The following is a 13,688-nucleotide window of genomic DNA, read 5'->3' on the forward strand; positions in this document are numbered from 1 at the left end:
GTGACTTGCTGACATCTAACTTTCCTAAGTGATTTTTAACTTGTTCTTTGTGTATCCTACTGTAGACCAAGTCATAATTCCCTTCTGGGTTCCCTCACTGCTCTGGAAAGAAGCAAATTTCTGAACCCTGTAAGTTTCTCTGCTGTGCCATGTACCTGCTTATGTCCCTGTGCCCTCACACTTACTTGGCCAGAGGTGAGCCCTAACGCACTGTACACTTTAGAGAAGTGTGTTTTTAAATTTCAGAATTTCTAGTTAGCAACACTTTCCCACTTCTCAGTGGGGCAGATTTTTAAAAGTATCTACAAATGCAGAAGTATAAATCCCAATAACTTTCAATGACATTTTTACTCCTCTATCTGCTAAGTGCTTTTGAAAAATCTCTTTGATAATTTGTTAATGACTGACGTGTTCAGCCCTGGCTGCTGGAGGGTAGGCAATGAGGCCCAATGGGTTTTTGTCTGTGTAGAACATTCATAACATTAAATATGTTAACTGTTGCATTCAATTTATGTGCATTAACTTTCTTTGCAGTATATGATACTGTACTTCATTAAAACACCACTTTTCTTGTCAATTTGCATCTAATTTACAATTTGAATCTTGGAGAATTTAGTCCTGGTTTTTGTTAACTAGATTAACTTTAAACATAGAGCTTAAATCATGTTGTTTTGGATCTTTCAGCAAGTCAAAGTGGTTGCCAATTTCCTGGAAATAAGCAAACTGACTGTTTCTTATAAAATGTATTGTTTGTTTGAAATTTGCAGTGGGGCATTTCCACATGTTTGTACATAGGCTTCACTTATGGTTCTGCTTTCTGTTCATAACTTATAACATTGCTTCATTACTCCCTATGCATTGATCTCTAGCTTGATTTTAGTGTTTTAGCTAGTTGGTTTCCCAGGAAGAAACAGTTGATATCTCCCTGCCATGTTCATTTAGCTCCCTGGAAACACTATTAATGATAACTAGCAACATTTTAAAAATTGGGCTTTTTCCCTTTTTTCCCTCTTGATGGCGTATCAAAGTTTTAATATATATAGACTGATGACTGGAGAGTGTCTGAAATGGTGACATCACAAGAGTGTAACAAGCAAAAACTGAGCGTAAAGTGGGTATAGAATTTGAGTAAGGCTTCTTAAAACAGTTGTTTCTGTTCTTGACACCTATTTAACATCAAATATTAATTAACATTTTGAAGAAAAGGAGCCTTTACTAAATTCTCTCGCCCATTCAGCTAGGTCACAATAAACAATATCTCTCACCTGCCCTCCAACAAAGCCAGGGGGAATGAAACAGTATGTTCTTGGTATTTCTAAGGTAAAAAACCCAGCAGCTTTAAAATAAAATTTTTATTTTATTGATAATAAATACAAACACATTCAGGCCTTTATTGTGTATAAAAAGAATGAAAAAATTGCAGAAGTTACATTAAAAGAAAATCCTTTACAGATCACCTTTAAATATTTGTCAAAATGTGTTGGCACATAGTAACACAAGTGATGGAGGCCACATACTAGTGGGGACTTGTGCTATTGGAGAAGTCTTCCATAGGAATGCTCTTTGTTCTATTTGTAATTAAATGTCTGAGCTATTACAGTTTTGCCTTATTAGTAAAATTTCCCCATCTGGTTAAACTCAATATGTAGGTATCCTGCCTCTTCTATCCTAAAGTAATCAAATCTGGAGCCTACTTTTGAATAAGCACTGAGCAGTGTTGCCAGATAAGCCAACAAGGAGCCTTTCAACAGCAAAGATCTCAGATCAGGAAAACATCTCTATTCAACAAGTGTATGTCTTCAGTACAGAGTTAGCCCAGATTATAGCCTTCGTGTTGTCCATTAACTTCTGTTCACATACAAAAACCTCTAATATGGGCTTGAGAATGCTTTAAGCTAGCAGGCATGGCTGAAGGTACAGTCTTGAACTCAGGTTGGTGACCTATTTAGTAGTGAAAATGCAGCCTAATCATTAGTCCTTAAGTCCTATCCCAGAATTTCACCTGGGCCGTACTTTCTTTCCAGCTCCTATCATCTGCCATTTAACCCCAAGTTTGCGTGCTCCATTTCTGCTGCACTTTGACCGCATTTGAACAGAGATTCCAGCCAAAAAATCCTCTTCCATACTGCTGGTTGTCCAGAAGCTGACACCAATCTTCTGGGAAAGCTGTGGTATGATATCACCAGTAGAGCACTTCTGCATAGGAGCCCAGGAAGGGCAGCCAGGTCCTCCCACAGTGCACTGCAAATTAATTCAGAGTGAATGGCCCCTTTTATAGCACCACTAAGAACTATGGGATATCCTGATAGAAATCCAGCCCAGCTAATATATCACCACTGTGGACTTAGCGTCTGTGTCCAAGGTCCGTGTACAGGGTCCGCCATCAGCGGGCAGCCCCGCTGACTCCCTCAGGTGACCACTAGTTCGTGTGGCTCGTCTCGGCCAAGCCTCGAACTGAGAGACCATCTGTAGGGCCCGGCCCTAGGCCAGGGCGGGGCAAGCAGATAAAGGGTTAACACCCACACAAGTCAAGAATCCAAAGTCTAAGGCGCAGCCCTGAATCAGGGTGACAAATGGCTACCACCAGCAGGGTAGCAGAACACAGTCCGGCCACATCCTGGCAGGGCAGGGGGTGGATCTCCTCACTTCCGGAGAGCCCACCAGCGCAGGGGGTTTACCCCCACTGGGAGAATCTGCCACCCAAGGGACAGGGTGGCAGCGGGGGACATGGGCCTTCCCTACTCCACCATGTCCCAGCCCAGGGCCCTAATGGTGGCTGCCCTGTGGCCACTGAGTTGGCAGGGATCTGGGCTGTTACACACAGGCTCGGTCAAGGGGTCAGTGGACACACTGCCCACCCGACTTCCATCTCCTCAGCCGCCCCAAGGTTGGCTGTCCCTGGGCCACTTCCAAAGTCCCTCAGGGGGTTTACCCAACTCTGGTGCTGCTCCGGTGGGACAGCGGGGCATGGAGGTGCTGGCAGGGTGTCCATGGGTTTGGGTGCTGGCAGGGGTCCAGGTGGGTCGGCCCAAGTGGCGGGGCCCGGCAAGGGTCCCGGCTGGCTTGGTGTGTCCTTAGGTGGCAGTGGACAGGACTGGGGCAGCCCAGGCCAGGGCTTGGGAGTACGTAGAGGTCTAGGTGGCCCAACCCAGTAATCCAGCTGGGGGTGGCGCGGCCGCACCCTTCAAGGTGAGAGCGGGCACCAAGTGTCTGCCCTGGTCGGCTGCCTGGCTCTGACTGGGCCCTCCGCTCTTATACTGTTAATCCCACCCTCTATCTACTGTAGGCAGGGTTGGGGGAGGTTGGACCCACCCACCGAAGGGTCTTAGAGGGCACTTCCTCCTCTGGATCAGACAATGGCCATGTTGCTGTCCATGACTCATTACAGTCTGACACAGGTAGGAATTTACAGTGCTGATGCTCCACCCAGGATGGACTTGCCTGAGCTAACTCTCCAGTGAAGACATACACCAAAAAACTGAAGCACATGATTAAGATCCACTGAAATCATGTTAAGCATATTTGCATAAACCTGTAATAAGAGTGCTAAATTGCTTTCAGATGGAGGCTGGACTTTGTGTATCTTGAAATTACATGCCTCTCTTTACATAAAATACTGTAGAATATTCAGAATAAACTGTTTCTCCATCAAAATTTGAGACTCCTGCACACAGAAATAGGTGCAATATATTATATATTAATCCTTTTATGGAGTTAGAATAAATGGATTAAAATATATTGTATGTCAATAGCTTTGATCAACAAAGAGCACCTTTATATTTTAGTTATTTGTTTTTGTCAGAGGCAAAGCTCCAAGAAGTCATCTTAACAAACTGTTCATTCATAAAAGCATAGGACTGGAATGGACCTCAAGAGGACATCGAGTCCAGGCCCCTGAACTTATGATAGGTTTAAATATTCTCTAGACCATTTCTGACAGATGCTTGTCTAATATGTTCTTAAACATCTCCAATGAGGGAGTTTTCACATCTTCTCTAGACAATTTATTTCAGTGCTTAACCACCCTGACAGAATTTTTTTTCCTAACATCCAAACCTTTAAGCACCTTTGCTGCATTGCTTTTTGTCCTATCCTCAGACATTAGGAGTACAATTTTTCTCTCTCCTTGTTACAACATTTAAGTACTTGAAAATTCTTATCATACCCTCTCTCAGTCTTCTCCAGACTAAACAAACCCATGGGTCATGTTTTCTAGACTTTTAATAATTTTTGTGTGTCTTCTCTGGACTTTTTCCAGTTTGTCCACATCTTTCCTGAAATGTGGCACTCAGAATTGATTGCAATTCTACAGCTAATCAGCATGGACTAGAGTGGAAGAATTACTTCTTGTGTCTTGCTTACAGCTCCTGCTAATACATATCAGAATGATTTTTTTTGCAACTATGTTATACTGTTGACTCATATTTAGCTTGTGATCCACTCTGATCCTTTGATCCCTTTCTGCAGTAATCCTTCCTAGAAAGTTATTTCCCATGTATGCATGCAACTGATTTGTCCTTCTTAAGAGGAGTACTTTGCATTTGTCTTTATTGAATTTCATCCTATTTACTTCACACCATTTTGAATTTTAATTTTATTCTCCAAAACAGTGACAACCATTTCCAGCTTGGTATAATCCACAGACTTTGTAAGTATAGTCTCTATGCCATTATCTAAATCAATGATGAAGATATTGAACAGAATTGGACCCAGAACTGATCCCTGCAGGACCCCATTTGATATGCTTTCCAGCTTCACTGTGAACCACTCTGACAACTACTGCCTGGGAATGGTTTTCCAACCTGCTTTACAGCCACCTTTAGGTTATATTTCCCTCTACGTTGTATTTCCCTAGTTTATTGATGAGACAGTCATGCGAGACATTATCAAAAGCCCTACAAAAATCAAGATATTCAAGTAATTATTCTCTCTTTTTTAGTGCAGTCTTTAGGACATTTCAGTTACAAATCATGTTTGCTTTTCAGCAACTAAAGCAAGTATTCCATATGGCAATTCAGCAATAGTAAATATTCATCCACAGAGAAATTCCAAATGATCTTCATTTGTGTTTTCACAAGAAAAAGGATAGAATTTCAGTAACAATGAGCAAAGAAGCATATGCTGTGTGGTTTTTATTTTAATTAATAAAGGGGTTTTAATTTGAAGGGTGACAGAGTAAAAGCTGAAGTGACCTTGCCAGATTAGTCTGAAATGTATACAGTAGCTTCTAATTGGCTCCTAGAGTGATTATAAAGCCATAATGATTGTTTTCGTCAAACATCCTACTCATTCATATGTCATTTCTGGAACAGGTGCTAGGTAGCACAGGATAATTCCTTTTAAATCGATCATTAAAAACTGTTTTCTCAACCAGACTGTTGAAATCAGTCAGATAATTTGTAGTTTCTCTGTCAGCACAACTTAATTTAAAAACCTCCAGTGTAATCACCCTAACTTTAAATTGTTTATCAGGATGGTTTCAATAAGCACAATGTAACATAGACCAGTGCCCAGTATAACCGGCTGGATCAGTGCCAAAATGATATCATCTTTCATTGGTGTTAGAGGAATAGCACAAACAATGATGTCTGAGTTATGTCACAGTACTGTGATCAAAAGGAATGTATTCCTTAAATATTATAATAAACCTAGTGATTTCTTTTGAAATAGAATGATTTTAATTCACAAACATCTGCTTGAAAGTCCAAGGAGATTAGAAATGTCCAGTTATGAAAACATACTAATTAAAGACTCTAAATACTTAGAATAGTTCTCGGGCTATGTAAGTTGGTCCAACTGATAACACAACTTGACATGTTTCATATTATTTCAACTTCTTTTATTTGAACAAGGGAATAGATAAACAAAAGGAAAAGATCCCGTTGTTTTTTAAATTTTATAAAAATATAACCCGAACAGAGGTCAGACTTCAAATGTACAGTCCATATGGCTTGGCTGACAGAAAGTAGCTATAAGGATAATGTCATTTTGTATGCACAATGGATTTTAGCTCCATCCCAACACAGTGCAATAAAGGAATGGAAAGAAAATGTAAATCTCACTACCTCCTTATCCACTGTTTTTCATGTTTCTAGAATTGAGTCATTTGTAGAAGCTTAAATTATTGAACATGAAACATAACTTCCTTATATTTTGATTTTATAACTGATGGACTACTAATTAACATTTCAAAAAATAATTATCGTCTAACTCATCTAGATGGTTGGGACTGATTAGTTCATATTTACCCTCTTTGTTATTGGATGGCACTATTATAGTCTTGCAAATTCTTTTAAACTGGCTGCATGTATCTTAGGGCAGATATATACTGTGGGTGCATCTATAAATCAGGGCTTAATTCAAAATAAACTGCGCAAATTGAGCTGCGTCAGTTGCGTAGCTTATTTCAAAATAGCTTATTTTGAAATTGGGAGCATCCACACAGCACTCATTTCGAAATAGAGCACTCTTCCTCTTACTTCCTTACTCCTCATACAATGAGGGTTATAGAAGTCAGAGTAAGAAGTCCTCCAACTTGACAGTATTTCGACATTATTCCGAAATAACTGCTTACTGTATAGACGCGGACTGTGTTATTTCGAAATAACACTAGCTATTTTGAAATAATGTTGCTGTGTAGATGTACCCAATGAGTCAAAGTCAACCTAATTCATGCAACTCCAGCTATTTGAATAAAGTAGCTGGGGTCGAGGCCCTGCTGGATCTCCACTGCAGAGAGTCGATGGAAGAAATTCTCCCGTTGATTTCCCTTATGCTTTTCATTCTGGTGGAGTACCAGAGTTGATGCAAGAGCAATCAATGGTCAGTTTAATGGGTCTTTACTAGACCTCCATAAGTGTAGACAAGCCCTTCTTAGAGAATACCTTTTGATAGTTGTGGAACAATTATTTTGGGGAAACTTTCATTTAACAAGTAGACCCTCTTTGTTGCTGTACTCCTGAATGAATCACTCCTTAGATGCAGCTTCTGCTTACAAAATAAACTGATACAAACAAACAAACAAACAAAAATCACCTGGTGGCAGAACGTCGCATAACTTAGTTTGTCTACTGCATAACTGCATTTTCAATTAGACACCTTCTACTTCTCCACTTCCTGTTCTAAATTGTAGTATGCTGTTGCTGTGCACTGGTTAATTGGGGATTCCTTCCAGCTGCTCCTTTTCAGTAATGGATAAAGTGGATTCTATATATACTGGGCAACATTCTGCAATTATTTATTTGGGTGCAATTCCCCAATTCCCTTTGTGAAGTCATGCAGAAGTATGCAGAATCAAAAGAAGCTGTGTTTGTGTATCTGGTACTAAGGTAGCCTATGATTTGTAAATCACTTTCGGAAGAAAGGTGCTATGTAAATGTGAAGATGTTAATATTAATATTGACTTAAATTAAAGCTAATGATCACTTGCACTACATGCTGTGAAGTAATTAGTGGTAAGTACAAACTGCAAAGTTTGCCTGCCAATCTGCATTTCCCTAAAATTTCAGGACCAGCAGTGTTTTATTAAGCCCATTGTAGTGATATTAGCCTCATGGTTATGTTTAGCTCAGGGGTGAGCAATGAGCAATTCAAGAGAGTTAGCTGGTGGTAGGCTGCCAGCACTTTATTTACCTGCACAGGCATGGCTGCTTGCAGCTCCTGTTTATTTTATTATTTTATTTAAAATATTTTACCCTGCCTCCCTAGTTAAAATATTTGCAGCGGATATATATATATATAAGAATAAAATACAAGTCCCCAAAGAGGAGACAAATAACCTACTAAGACACCTCAGGAGGAGGGGGACACACATACAAACTCAGGCACCAATAAAAACATTGGTAAAAAGAGTGGCCTTAGCCTGGCACTGAAACAATGCCAGAATAGGTGCCAGGTATATGTCCCGAGAGAGAGAATTCTGGGAGCAAAAGGCTGAAAAGGCCCTGCTCCACGTAGATGTCAGCCTTTTCTCCATATGTGGAGGAGCACGGAGCAGAGCCTCCCCAGCCGATCTCTGAAATGGCAGAGAAAGGAGTGAAAAATGCTTCAAAAAAACCGGAGAAAATGATATTCAGATTCCTTTGGATAAGAGACATTTAAAAGCCCAGTTAAAAAAAAATTAAAAGGAATGGTAAGTATTGTGGATTGGAGGGAAAAAAGGAAGACAATTCTATAAACGGTGCCTCAAACGAGGGGATAATGTGTTACTCCAAAGTTTTCAAAGGCTCAGTGAAGTGCTCATATTTCATCTGTTAACTGGTCACTGTGAGTTGACACAAGTGCAAAGATTGGCTACAGATCATTGTTCCCAGCCAAAAGGAGCTGTGGGAAGTGGCATGGACCAGTACATTGCTTCCTGCGGCTCCCATTGGCCAGGCACGGTGAACCACAGCCAACATGAGCTACAACGTACCTGTGGATACAAAGGTAAATACAGTATCTGGTGGTGACCAGGATAATTCTGAAGAATCATGTCCAGCCTATGGAACACTTACTGCCCACCCCTGTTTAGATCCTTATACAAACCTCTCCAAAGTTTAAGGGTGTTTGGCCATGATAATTGGTTCTAGCCCATCTACTCCTTCTCACCCAAAAAATAATATGAGTTTTAATAAATGTATAGAGCAGACACTGGATTTCAGCTTGATCTCATCATGGAAAGAGTTATAACCAAACTAATAACAGTGAATAAGGAGATGATGTCTCAAATCAAGTGTAAGAAGCCTTATACCATAAAAATTAATTTATTATTTTCACAGGAAGGACATTGAATGTATAAACACAAAAGCTTTGTATTTGCAAATATGCAAAAGCAAAGTTGTACAAATAGAATAACAATCTAACTAAAACACATGTCTTGTGATACGCCTTTTTGCATTTTACAATAGTTTCAAATTAACATATTTTGTCAATAATTTCTTAATTAGTAAATTTGAAAACTTTTTATCTACAACTCAAAAGCAGCAACAGTTACAAAGACCCATTTATTTAATAGAAGCAGTGCAACATGTAGTATGTCTGTTTGCACATCACATTACCTTTAACACTGACAGTTGAAACATTTTCTTTTTTGATTTTTGGAGACCAAAGTCACTGATGATGTCCTAAAAGGATAAGCGCTGGAGTTTGTCACTTTCAATGCACATGAATGTTTAGTGCAGACAGCTTTTCTTGCAGCACTGTTGTCTGCCATTCATTGTTGATATAGTTCAGCTGCCAAAATGGCTTTTCTTTGGAACAGTCTGTTACCATTAAACTAAAAAAAGAAAGCTGCATATTTGTATGTATGTTCACACAGCTTTTGGGGAGGCACACAAGGGAGGCACCGGCCATGTGACCACATCCTCACATGACACCACCCCCATACCACCCTTAGCCTGGGGGAGGGCCATCCCTAAGAAAGTGCAGGTCCTGGAACCCTCCCCTCTCCACTCCAGGCCCCACCTTTTTACTCCACCACCCACTCCTCCCCTTACCCCAAGCCCTTGCTCTGTACTTTTCTGTCCCTTTTCAAGCCTTTCCCCAAGTTCCCATCTCTGCTCTGTCCCCTCCCCATCTCTTCGCCCCCCCTGCTCTGCCCCTGCCCCTGCTCCACCTCTTCTCCAAAACCTCCTTCCCTGAGCAATGTGGCCCAGGGGAGTAACAGGGCACCTAGTGCTAGCCCCAAGGATTGCTCTGCCCACACACTCTTGGACTGTTGCAGCAGGAAGCAGGGCGACCAGGCTCCAGCGTGCTCTGCTCTGGCCCCCAGCCATATTGCTCTGCTTCCCACTGCTGGTGATACACATGACAGTTCCACCCCTTCCTGCAAACCCTCTCTCCTGAGTGATGCAGCAGGGAGTTGGGGGAGCAGAGCAAGGAGAGCTGGATTGCTCTGCTTCCTGCTGCTGAGTGTGGGGGTGGTCCAATTCCTTCCCCTGAGCTCTTGGGTCACATGTTGGGGGGCACAAACACCAAGTGGGGGGGCAAGCAGCTGGCGTTAGAGCTGTCCCATCCGTTAGTTGGTTTGGGGCAACAGCCCCAGGCTCTGCACTTAGGGGACAGGAGCAGGACTTTGAGGGAAGGGGTGGAGTGGGGGAGGGACAGGGACAGGAAGAGATAGGGTCTGGGGAAGGGGGGGTTTTCCTGGGCCTTGCACTTTCTGAGAGATGGCTGTTCCCTGGGCTAAGGGTGGCACAGGGAGGAGTCAAGTGGGGGGCAGTCATATGGCCCCCTTGTGTCCTTCCCCAGTAATCACCTATGTTTGAGCCCCTCCCCAAGCAATGCAGCAGGGAGCTAACAGAGTGGAGTGGGTTGGAGACAGGTTGATCCGTTTCCTGCTGTTGGTGTGTGTGGGGGGGTTGGGCCTAACCCCTACTCCTTGCACCAAGCCCCCACCCTAGGCCCTGAGGGGCCCTCAAAAGCTCGGGGCTTTGGGTGGTTTCCCTGAACTATCTAATGGATGGAATGGCTTCTAATGCTGGCTGCTGGACCTTTGCCCCACCTCTCCACACCATTTGGCACATGACTCTTTGTGTACCCCCTGACACATCACCCCTCATGAACAGATCACAAGAAGAAAGAACACACAAACACTTACGAAAATGGAGAAAAGCAGGATTGAAGGCACTATAGGAGCGAGCCAAGATGGAGGTCTTCCAGCAATTAACAGCCAAGGGGGACACTATACATTATGTCACTCCTAGAACGAGTCCCACATGAGTATGAGCTTGGCAGGATTGCTTCACAGCACTGCCTTTTCTGACCTCATATTTTTCCTGATTTTATCGACAGCCAGATTATTTATGTATTTAAGTAAGTTATAAAGGCATAGTCAGAATTTTACCAGTAGCAGCTGGCCAACAAAATGCTTCCTTAGGAGACCGATATCAGACTTACTCATAGTAATACTAATTTTAATTATTGTTTTTTTCTCCATCTTGGCTACCCACCTGTTGATAATGACCAATTAGTGAATGGTAAGTGTAAGGAAAAGGAAAGTGTAGGGAAATATACAGCGGTGTATATTTGTATCATATTTGAAAAAATAAAGGTCTGTATTTACTGAGACTATTCTTTTCCCCATATCTCCTTTTACTTATCAACCCATGTTGATAAAATTGGAAGTGGAGTCAGTTTTTTCTTTTTTCAGAAGCCCCTCATCTTGCAAGGCCCTAAGATGTAGCTTAGTTAGTTAAAGCCTTAATCCAGCACTGTGCTCCAACTCACTAGAAAGGATGGTGCAGAAGCTAAGAACTAAATAGTCAAAAGTCTTTCCTGTGCTGATGCAGAAGGGATAGTGAGGAGTAATTCTCTGATGGCAGTTACTTCTTTCAAATACAGCAAGTGACACATTATTATCCTTCACAGATGGTATGGGGCTAAGGGTTAAGAGGAGTGTACAAATAAAATTAATAATAGAGCACAGGCTGGATGACAGGAGATGGGGGGGGGCATGTTCCTTACTCCCCCTTGGGGATAATACTGTTTATATAACAGGCACTAGATATGTGGGGTTTAATTAACAGAAATGTTTATAGAGCATTTTGAAATACTCTAATGAAAGACACAGTGTTGGTTCTAATATTTGCTCTTATTAGGAGTGCTATTAACAGGTTCATCCCTACCAACGCTGGTGCCCTATGCAGCCCAACACCCTCATCTCTGTCCCTGTGGGGGTAGCAGCTGCTCCACAGGGTGAGGGACTGCAGGGGCAGAAGCTGTGGGAGGCAGGGAATTGCCGATGTTTCTGCAATGGCATCTGGTCTCTCCTGTCTAGGAGAGTTGACAATCCTGGAGCAGGACAGGGAGGGAGGGTCCTCTGCAGCCTCAGGGCAGCAGGCAGGCAGTCTGGGTGGCAGTGAGTGGTAGGAGCATGGGCTGGAGGAGCAGAGAGTGGCTGCACTGCTGGGCAGAGAGAAGCAGCACTTTGAAAGACAAACCACCACTTTTTTTCAGCCATTGGCTGCGTGGCTTCCCCCTGCTAATTCAGAGTCCTCCAGGCTGCGCTCACACCACTCCCTGCTGCCTAATGAGCTGTCCATGTTGGTGGGGAGGCAGCAAGGGGGTGAGGCTGGCTGCAGGAGCTGGCACTGAGCCCACAGGAGAGGGTAGTTCCTATCCTTACGAGGCAATCTTTCTTAGGGGTTGGCCTAAGCCCATGGAATTCACTCCTGTAGGAACTAATAGTGCCCACAGAGCTCATTACTTTCCAGTCCAGATGCAAAACTTGTTTCTTCTTCTTTGCTTTCCTGAACCACCACACGGTACATGTGTTTGGTGAATATTGAATTAAAACCAACATTAATGCCCCCCTTACGATGGAGGAATTGGCAGGAAAAAATATTTGATTGCCATTAGCCTCCTTGCTTATTTTTAACTTTGGATGACACTCACGTACCATTACAACAGGTAAACTATAAGAATAGCAATAGATTATAATAATAATCTCCAGTTGTTATGTGTGAATTTCAAAATGCTCTACAGGCAGTCCCCGGGCTACGTACAAGATAGGGACTGTAGGTTTGTTCTTAAGTTGAATCTGTATGTAAGTCGGAACTGGCATCCAGATTCAGCCGCTGCTGAAACTGACCACCAGTTCTGACTTAAATACAGAATCAACTTAAGAACCCCAAGCGTCCCCAAGTCAGCTGCTGCTGAAACTGATCAGCAGCTGATTTCATGAAGCCCGGGGCAGAACAACTCTGCCTCGGGCTTCCTGTAGTCAGCGCTGGTCAGTTTCAGCAGCGGCTAAATCAGGACGCCTGGGGCAGAGCAGCTGGGGCTACTCTGCGCTACTGGAGCAACCCAGCAGCACCCCATCTGCTCTGCCCCAGGCGTCCTGATTCAGACGCTGCTGAAACTGACCAGCAGTGGCCGAATCAGGACCAGAGCAGCTGGGGTGCTGCTGGGTTGCTCCAGTAGCGCCCAGAGCAGCGCTGCGGGACCAACCAGCAGCGCCCCAGCTGCTCTGCCACAGGCGTCCAGAGAAAAGCATAGTCTGCTGGGGGGGGGGGGGCGTACTAGCTGCACCCCCCCAACCTAGCAGACCAGGAAGACGTGGGCGGCGGACCGAGACGCACCGCGGTCCCGCCGCCTGGGTCCTCCGCGGCTTTGCTCCCCGTCTCCCTGGTCTGCTGGACACCAGCAGACCAGGGAGACGGGGAGCAAAGCCTCTGAGGACGCCGGCAGCGGGACAGCCGTGGGGCGTCTGGGCTGTCCCGCTGCCGGCTTCCCCCGCGGCTTTGCAAAGCCTCAGGGAAGCTGGCAGCGGGACAGCCCAGGGTCGCCTGGGCTGCCTCGCTGCCCGAGCCCCCCCGCGGCTTTGCAAAGCCTCGGGGAAGCCGGCAGCAGAGCAGCCCAGGTGCGCCTGGCCTCCTCGCTGCCCGAGCCCCACCCCCCTCCCCGCGGCTTTGCAAAGCCTCGGGGAAGCCGGCAGCAGAGCAGCCCAGGCGTGCCTGGGCTGCCCCACTGCCCGAGCCCCTCCACGGCTTTGCTCCGCGTCTTCCTGGTCTGCATACCAGGGAGATGCGGAGCAGCTTTTCTCGCCCAGAGTACACGGGCGGCGGGACCGCTAGGTCCTGCAGTCCATGTGCTCCGGGGCAGCCCCGTTTGTAACTGCGGATCCGACATAAGTCGGATCCGCGTAAGTCGGGGACTGCCTGTATAAAGTATCATAATTGCCTCATTTTATATCACGAGGGAAACCG

The sequence above is a fragment of the Pelodiscus sinensis genome, chromosome 3 (assembly GCF_049634645.1).
Source record: "Pelodiscus sinensis isolate JC-2024 chromosome 3, ASM4963464v1, whole genome shotgun sequence".
NCBI lineage: Eukaryota > Metazoa > Chordata > Testudines > Trionychidae > Pelodiscus > Pelodiscus sinensis.